Raw genomic sequence first — 8,730 nt, forward strand, 5'->3', positions numbered from 1 at the left:
ACCGAATCCTTCCCGTTCCTGCTGCCAGATGGACCAGAGGGAAGAGAAAATGTTTGTGGGATGGTCACGTAAATAGCAACCTGTCTCGGGCTGCATTTATGCAAGGTCTATGTCCTCAGTGTAAAAGAACAAAAACACACGAGATCACCGAGAAGCTATTGCAATAACAAAGGAACAATGTTGGCCCCTTGGCAGAGCGCATCGTGTGATACGTGGGCCCTGGTAATTGCCAGGTACACAAGGGACTTGGGCCTGCTTCTTTTATGTATCTCATCCGTTTGGTTTTTCGAATGTCCTTCATTGCAGTGTCTGAGCGTGGTGCTATCCTATGCCTACTGGAAGCCACAGGGGGAGTTAGTTTTCCATTTCAGTGGCAAACCAGTCTGTCCTGAAATATAGGCATGGGTCTTTTCTTCATACAGTCACCATCTCAGTGTATCTTTGCTGAAATGTCACTAGCACGCTATGGAGATCGGTCCTGGGACTTCATATAGCTCCATGCTTTTACTGTGAGGGTGCAAGCAGCACTTCTATCTGGTTGGTTTGAGGTGATTTTTCTTTGAATTTGGCTCCATTTTCAGTCTAATAGACCTTGTCCCCTGAAGCCTTAGCCCAAACAGCAGAGTTTAGGGTGGTTTTCCCCGCCCAGATCATAAGTCGATCCAACTGTAGGCTTGCTCGTGATTCAGCCTGGGTTTGCAAAGGATATACAAGCCTCTCTGGGTCCAAAAACACTGGAACTTGGCGTCTTGGGAACTTGGAGTGCAAATCCCAACTCCAAGGCTAGCCCTCATCCTCCAGCAGAGCGAACCCAGCACTTAGATCCCAGATGCTTTGGTGCTTGGCACTGACAAGGAGAGAGGATGCTGAGCTCCTTTCTGGGTGTGCAACTTCCTGGGTCAGAGCAGGAACAGACTGCAACGTAGCAGCCGCAGCCTGGAGCTAATCGCCTGGTTCTCAGCTGGATTTTGCTGCTCACACTGTACCCCGTGCTGCTGAGTGTAAAACTAGCTAGTAGAAGATGTGGGTGGGGGGTTGCCTCACTAGCCTGCAGCCTAGATAGACTTTGAGTGTGGAGACCTCAGACTGAGGTATCAGGATGTGTACATAGTATATGTGTAAGGCTTGCTGCCAGCTCTTTTGGAAGTCAGCCTAGGAAGCATGTGTATTTTCTTGGTTTCAGACGAGCCACACAAAGGTTTCTAAGTCGACGAAGCACTTCCTGAATTTCGGAGGAGCAGCAGCTCCTGTTCTTGGCTTCTGGTCCGCTGCTTCTGTCTTGACTTGGATGCTTGGAGAGCAGAAAAGGGCATGAAAAATAAGGTATGTACCTAGAGAGACTTACTGCGAATCGGATTTCCCAGGAAAAGTTACAGTGAGATTGATGTTTACAGCCTGCTTTCCTCTTACCCGGATTTGTGGCCTGTTAAGCTCTTTCTGATGTGGCTTGCTCAGGAGAGGCAGTTGAGTGAAAATACTTTTTAAGTTTTGGTCACTTTGGCGCTGATTTTTGGCTCTACATCTTGGTTGGGTGGCCTGGCATGGAAGCAGCCCTTTAGCTAAGGGTCATTTTAATCACAGGATTGTTTAAGGCAGAGCAGACTCTGCTAGTCTTTAAACTGGACAAAGCATTTTCCCCTGGTTGACAAGGGGAGGAGTTATAGGAAAATTACACAGATTTAAGAAGGTTTTTGTACGCTGGTCATAGAATCATAGAAAATGAGGGTTGGGAGGGACCTCAGGAGGTCACATCCAGCCCAATCTCCTGCTCAAAGCAGGACCAGCCCCAACTAGATCATCCCGGCCAAGGCTTTGTTGAGTGAGGCCTTAAAAACCTCCAAGGACGGAGCTTCCACCACCGCTCTGGGTCACCCATTCCAGTGCTTCACCCCCCTCCCAGAGAGAGAGTTTTTCCTAATATCCAACCTCAATTTCCCCTGCTGCAACCCGAGCCCATCGCTCCTTGTTCTGTCGTCTGCCCCCACGGAGAACAGCCCAGCCCCATCCTCTTTGCAGCCCCCCTGCAGGGAGCTGAAGCACTGGTGAGACCGCAGCTGGAGCACTGCCTCCACTTCTGAGCACTGCACTTCAACAAGGACATGGAAAAACTTGAGAGGGTCCACAGAAGAGCCACCCGTATGATCAGGGACTTGCAAGGCAAGCCATACGAGGGAAGGCTGAGGGATCTGGGCCTCTTTAGCCTAAAGAAGAGAAGGTGGAGAGGGGACTTGGTAGTGGTTTACCACTCTATCAGAGGAGCGCATCAGGAGCTCGGTGAACAGCTGTTCACTAGGGCACCCCTGGGGAAGACCAGGACCAACGGATACAAGCTCCTGGAAGGCCGCTTCAGGCTTAATACCAGGAAAAGCTGTGGAATAAGCTCCCTTCAGAGGTGGTGCAGTCACCTGCCCTGGAAGTTTTCAAGAGGAGACTGGACAGTCACCTCGCAGGGGTCACCTAACCCCGGCTGTCTTCCTGCCTAGAGCGGGGGGGGCTGGACCCGATGATCTGCAAGGTCCCTTCCAGCCCCTAGCGAGCTATCAAATCCCCTCTCAGTCTGTACCTTTGGTGCAGACAGCCCAAGAGACTCAGTGATTTGCCAAGTTGGGGTGAACTATAGTGTTCGGTGCTCTTCAGTGGGATTTTTAACTATTGGGAGAACTTGGTTTTGCAAGGTGCAGAAAAGCACGTTCAGGTCTTTGCAGGCAGCACTCAGTGCCTTGCTGCCTAGACCTCCTGGCATCGATCCCCTATTCTTCACATAGGCAACACTTCCTTCGAAGCCACTGCATAGGAAGCAGCTGGTATTCTCATTCTAAATTTGCTAAAAGTGAGACGGATCGCTCTCTGCTTGCTTTGTTCTTGTGAGGAAGCACAGGACACGGTACGCGGAAGTGGAACAAATTTGGGCAAAAGGACCCGTAGTGGGGCAGGAGTTCCCTTAGTGAGAAAGGGGTTAAAGAAAGCCTGTAGGCCAGCTTTGCTCCAGCCCGCTCTACCTGCAACCAGCGCCAGGCCTGCGGGAAGGAGAGTAAGGCTTGCAAGATTGGGGTGGGTGGGTTTGGCGGGGGAGCTTAGTTGTTATGTGGTAAAGTGGTGCAAGAGCTACCTATCCAGGTAGGGAAACTCGGGAAGAGAGGTGGTACCTTTTGGAGAGAGCTGTGCACAAGGATTCAACCACCTGGGAGGAAGGCCAAGCTAGTCAGCAAGCAGGGCAACCTCAAGCATGCCGGTTCAGTCCCCAGTTCAGCTCATCTCACTGAAGTCTTGGGAGATCAAATGCATGTTCCTTTGCATAAGCTGGACTCTGGTATTTCTCCTCTGGTTGTAACAGAGAGGGAGCTGACAGCCCAGCTACCCCCGGCCTCTGGGCTCTGATGGGAGCCAAACATTGCCCTGGATCTGCATTCGATCGGTTGAGAGAAGGACCCCAAATCGGGGCCGCCCTGGCATGCTGGGCAAGTTCAGATCACGGAGGAGGTGGAGGAATGTGTCAGAAAGTAATGGATGGTCTTATTACTGTCCCCTGTAATCTGCTTAAGGCTTTTCACCTGTCAGTCTTTAAGCGCCTAGCTGGAGTTAATTGAAATGTAATCCCACCCTGCCTCAGCACTTGGTCCAAAGCCAGCATCCTCCTACAGCCAAAGGGATGATGCACCTCGAGCTCCGCAGGGACCGCTCAGGGTTTAAGGCTTTGTCTTGCTGAGTTGCCCCCACACCAAGTCACCGGCTCGTATCCGTTCCCATCCTGTTTGCGACTGTGGATTGTCCCTCAGGAGGCTGCATGCTTCCTTCCATGATCGCCTCAATGATTTGATACACGGCCTATGATTAATCAGAAAACAGTAGCCTGTTTACCTGAATCTTGCCATAAACAATACCTTTAGAAATCAACTGCTGCTGTCCTGACCCATTATTCTAATACATATGTATTTACCTACAAGCCAGTCCCCCAAAACAAATCTCTAAATACCATTTTCAAGCCATCAACCCCACCAAAGAGAAGGTCTTGTTCTTCCTTCGCAGATGCTTGCATTTCTCTGCTGGATTTTTTTGTATGCAAGTGAAGAACATAGGGACATGAGTAGCTAATTTGCTTGTACCCCCTAAAAACCACAGTTAACATAGCCCTCCATCCCTGCTCTAGACTAACCTGTGGCATGGGCAGCTCCTATGTGAGACGTGGCAGACTGTGGGGTAGGAGAAGAGGACCGGCAGGCAGCACAGTGGCTGATAGGGCAGGAAGTAGAAAACAGAGCAGCAGATTGGGCAGGGAGATCAGGGCAGGAAGCAGAAAGCAGAGCAGCTGATCCAGCAGGGGAAGGGGCTTGGCACTCAGGGAGGGTGTGGGGCTAATTCGTGGCACTCCTGCCAAAAAGGTTACCCCGACTCCTCTAAGCACTGGGCGGGGAGTTCTGATTTTCTTCTATCATTTGTCTCCTTTTCCAGCCATTCTCCAGGGGTAGCTGATCGCAGACTTTTTTTCTTGTTGTTTTGATATTCCAGAATATTAACAGCATTTCTTTTTCCATGGTAGATATTAAAACTTGGAGATGATGTTGGTCTCGGGGGTCCACTTGGAGGTTTGAAACGGCAGCAAAGCTTTCTGCCGCAAAAATATTGTTTAACTTAAACACTCCTCCTCAAATCCTGCCTGAAACTTTTGGAAAAGTTTCAATACATGAACTACAGTAGTTTGCTTTTATAGCACAGGGGGAAATTTATGGGCTGTGACCTACAGTAAAGGAATGATCAGACATTTCCCTCTGGAAGGATTTGGGTATGAGTTAAACTGTTGACCATGGTTAAATGCTATTTGGTTGTACATGCATCATTTATGTAACAGATGTAAAAATTATCCCTGATACGAAAAGCATCGCTGAGGTTTGAGGATGTGTGGCCAGAGAGAGACTAGTAGTTAGATGCAACTAAAGTTCTGGAAGGTTTTGCCTAAAATGGCAAACATTAGGAATTAAGGTCCTGCTAAAGAAAAAAAAGACGGCGGTATAGTACTCCCTTTCTTCTCTGCTGCTCTACCCAAATGAAGCTAAGTCCCAGGCAGGGTCAGACTCTGTGAACTCTTATATCTCTTGCATCTGTCTCTTTTTTTCTAAATCACTCTTCGTTTTCTTAACGACGTGGCAACAAAACAAATAAAGAGGGCATTGGGTTTTTTACAGGCTTCTGGGCTTTGCTAGTTGCCACATGGGGCTGGGAAGGACTTTTCCCTCCTCTTGCTACAAGAGTCAGAGGTTTTTTGTCCTCCCCATTCACCCCCTTTCCCCCCTTTTCGAAGTAGTGGGTGTTTGTTGCACCAGATTAAGAGCAGATCCCTGAAAACACTGGTATCAAGGTACCTCCTCTTCTTATCCGTTGTATGGGACACATGCAAAATGGAGCTACGTATACAACTGGTGAGCACGATGATTTATTATTTGTGTTGTAGTAGTGTCTAGAAACGCCAGTCCTGGGGTGAGACTCCACTGTGCTGTGAAAAGAGGGCAAAGGTGGCCCTTTTCCCCAGGAGGTTACAATGAAAGAAGTTGTTTAACATGGGGACAGGAAGGAGAATGAGAGTAAACTAATAAAAGAGGTGAATTTAAAGTGGCTTAATTGAACCACATTCAATCCCTGTGCACACGCTCTCTTATTGTGAATTCAAGCTTCCCAGATTAGCTTTAGCTCAGTTCGTGTACAAAGTGCACTAAAATGAACGGCAGTATGGTTACTTTATTCTGAATACCAGCCTCTAGCCAACTATTTAATGTGATATAATTAAAACTCTTCAAACACTGAGGTGGATTAATTTCCCTGACTGCACCCATCTGGACAAGCAACATCAGATGCCTGGAGAAAAATCGGATAACAAAAGAGCACTGATGAGCAGGACAAAACGGGTAGATCTGGTGTAGATCTGAGGACATGTAGGTCACCGTGCATTTTTTTGTGTGTCAAAACAGTAAAATCCAAGGGCGCTTGTATGCGGCCACAGAGGCTGCTCCGACGTGATGGAGCGGACCCGATCGGTCGACTCTACCGACGCGTGGCAATTACTGTGCTCCAGCAGCATCACGTGTACCAGTGTCCCCATGCTTAAAACTGGCAGCAGGGGCACTTGAACTAAAGTTTGTCAAATAAGCTTTAGTTCGAGCACCCCCGCCACCATTTTTAAGTGCGGCAATGCTGATACACAAGACACAGCGGCGTTGTAATTACAGTGACTCTTGGAGTGGCTCTTTGCAAGGTTTGGGGCTCTTGGAGCCACTTTAATTAAAGCGCCGCTCCCCACCCCCAGAGCACCTGTAAAAGTGCCCCGAGGTTTCTGTAGAAAACCATCTGAAAATGTGGTGGCGTTGTTTCACGGTAGTTTCTGGTGGAGAATTTTGTCGACTCTAAATTGTAAAGCAAAATGGTGGCGAACAGAAAGTGAAACCCTCCCAGAAGAAGGTTTGTGGTGACCTCTGCTAAGCAATATGGGTAAGGCTTTGCTAGCTATGCTAAACCATTTTGGCCCATACTGATCCCTGGGCCATCTCTACTGCCCTTGTGAAGTTTAGAAGACTTTAACCCAGCGACTCGGTTCGCCGGGCGCGACAGATCCTGTGAACTGACTTCCATGGAGGAACACGGTTGTAGACCTGGGCCAGTGGCCCTCAGGAGGTGGAGGGCCCAGAAGCGTTTGCTAAGTGCAAACCGGAACGAACCCAGAAGGTACCGAGCAAGGTACTGTTCAGAGGAGCAACCTGACATCCAGGCATCCACCAACCTGCAAGCTGTAAGCCCAGCAGAGACAGGCCTCCGGGGCTGGTCGTGCATTATTGATGTCACTGGGGCTTTCCTGCGCCGTGCCGAGGGAGCCAGACCAGTGCCCCTCTGCTTCCAAACACCCGCATTTGGAAAAAATTGCCTTTGTTTTTCCCCCTCCTCCTCCATGGCATGGAAATTAATTAAACCTCTAGAAAGGCTCGCTGGCTTTGGCACATTCTCCTGGCCAGCAGAGCATGCAGGTTTTAATTTAAGTTTGCACATAAATTCTCCTTCTGGGACTGAGAGCTTGTCAACATGGAGAGAGGGTATTTCCAATCGGGTTAGAAAGGGCTGGAGAGAACAGCATCTTTAATAGGAATAATCCCTGGGAATTAGTGCCCAGTAGACTCCCGTCTCCAGGGGGAATGACATCCTTACTTGTCTACGTAGGACTCCTGGACTGAATTCTGCTTCCCCCGAAGGAGAGAATTTGTCCCATTGGCCTCACTGGGACTGCTCTCACTGGTAAGGATTGCAGGATTAGGCATACAGATTACTTTCTAATTGTTCTCTGGGACTTGGCACGAGCCCCTGGACAGCAATGAAATGCAGATGTTTGCATGTAGGCTGTTTGCCGCGGATGAAAATTCCCCCCCTGGCGCTCGCCGGCCCATTCTCTGCGTGCTGTTCCCGACAGCAAGGGGCTGGATGGTTGGATGGCAAGAAGGTGTTTGGGTACCAATGGAAACAAATATTCATTCACCGTCCTGAGCCACGGCAGTCTGGCGTTCGCGGGAAGTGTTCTCTGCCACCGTCTGCCGGGGAACCAGGGGGAGTCAGAGTGAGCAAACCTACAGGTGGGCATTTGTTGCCATCCCCATTGGAGAATTTTGGTTAAAATTCATCGGGTTTTGAGGGCAGAGGTAGCGATGCAGGGAGTTTCTGGCGCTGAGGCTCTGCTCCGGGGTGCCCAGTGCTATTACCTCCCTTCTGCAGTGCACAGAGAGAGCCGAACAGCTGTGGGGACCGACCGAGGTCTGGCACCTACTTACCAACCTGCAAGCTATAATCACCATGGGCAGAGACTCAGATCTGGCCTTCTAGTGAGAAGCAATGGGGTGAGGTGCTCCTAAAGGACTGCAATTGCTGTTGCAGGGATAGGAGCCAGTTTACTCAGTGCCTCCTGGCTGGAGGTGACAGGGTAGCAGGCGATGGTGCAAAGGCCGTTAGGAAAAATGATACACGGATGGCAGCCCAGCTAGAGAGAATGACATGGAAGAGAGTGACTGCAGAGACGGCATCCTATTAAAGGGACATCTTTCCATTGGAAAATCATGCCAGCCAGCAAGGATGCTGGAGCCAAGGACTATGGCCTGAGATCCTATGGTGGGGGGAGTGTTTCACTTTTAACCCAACTACACACTTAATGGGTTGCTGTCTTTTCCCAAATTAATACCGCATTCTTTCCCCCCTTAATATGGTTTTCCTTGGTTCAGTGCTTCCATGAGAGAAAGCATCATCTATTCAGGGAAAGTATTTGATAGTCCCAGGTTTCTGGGTGGGGGTTTATAGTGAGGGTGTTTGATAATGATACAAGGAACCCCTAGAAACTTGAACTTGGCCTTTCTCGCTGCCAGCAACCTCTCAAAGGAGGCTTACATAATATTAGAATTGGGATTGTATCTTCATTTCTTAATCCTCATCTATTCCACCCTCTCACTCCCTGGATGGGCAGTGCGTGGCCCTTTAGGTCATATTCCCTGGCTAGCCGAGATTATTAACAAACCCAGATGGCATCAAGGGGCTGTCATCAGCTCCTTGGTTGTCTGCCCAGCCTCTGGGTTTAGCACAGATTAGATCAGACTAGAAGCTGCTTTAAGTCATATTCAGAGGAGTTCATGAAAAGTACTGCGGAGAGCTGTCAACTTAAATAAACTTCAACACAGCCTGGAGTCCTGGTCTGCTACTGTGAGCGCGAGAATA

The sequence above is a fragment of the Crocodylus porosus genome, unplaced genomic scaffold (genome assembly GCF_001723895.1).
Source record: "Crocodylus porosus isolate Cpor-Errol unplaced genomic scaffold, CroPor_comp1, whole genome shotgun sequence".
NCBI classification, from domain to species: domain Eukaryota; kingdom Metazoa; phylum Chordata; order Crocodylia; family Crocodylidae; genus Crocodylus; species Crocodylus porosus.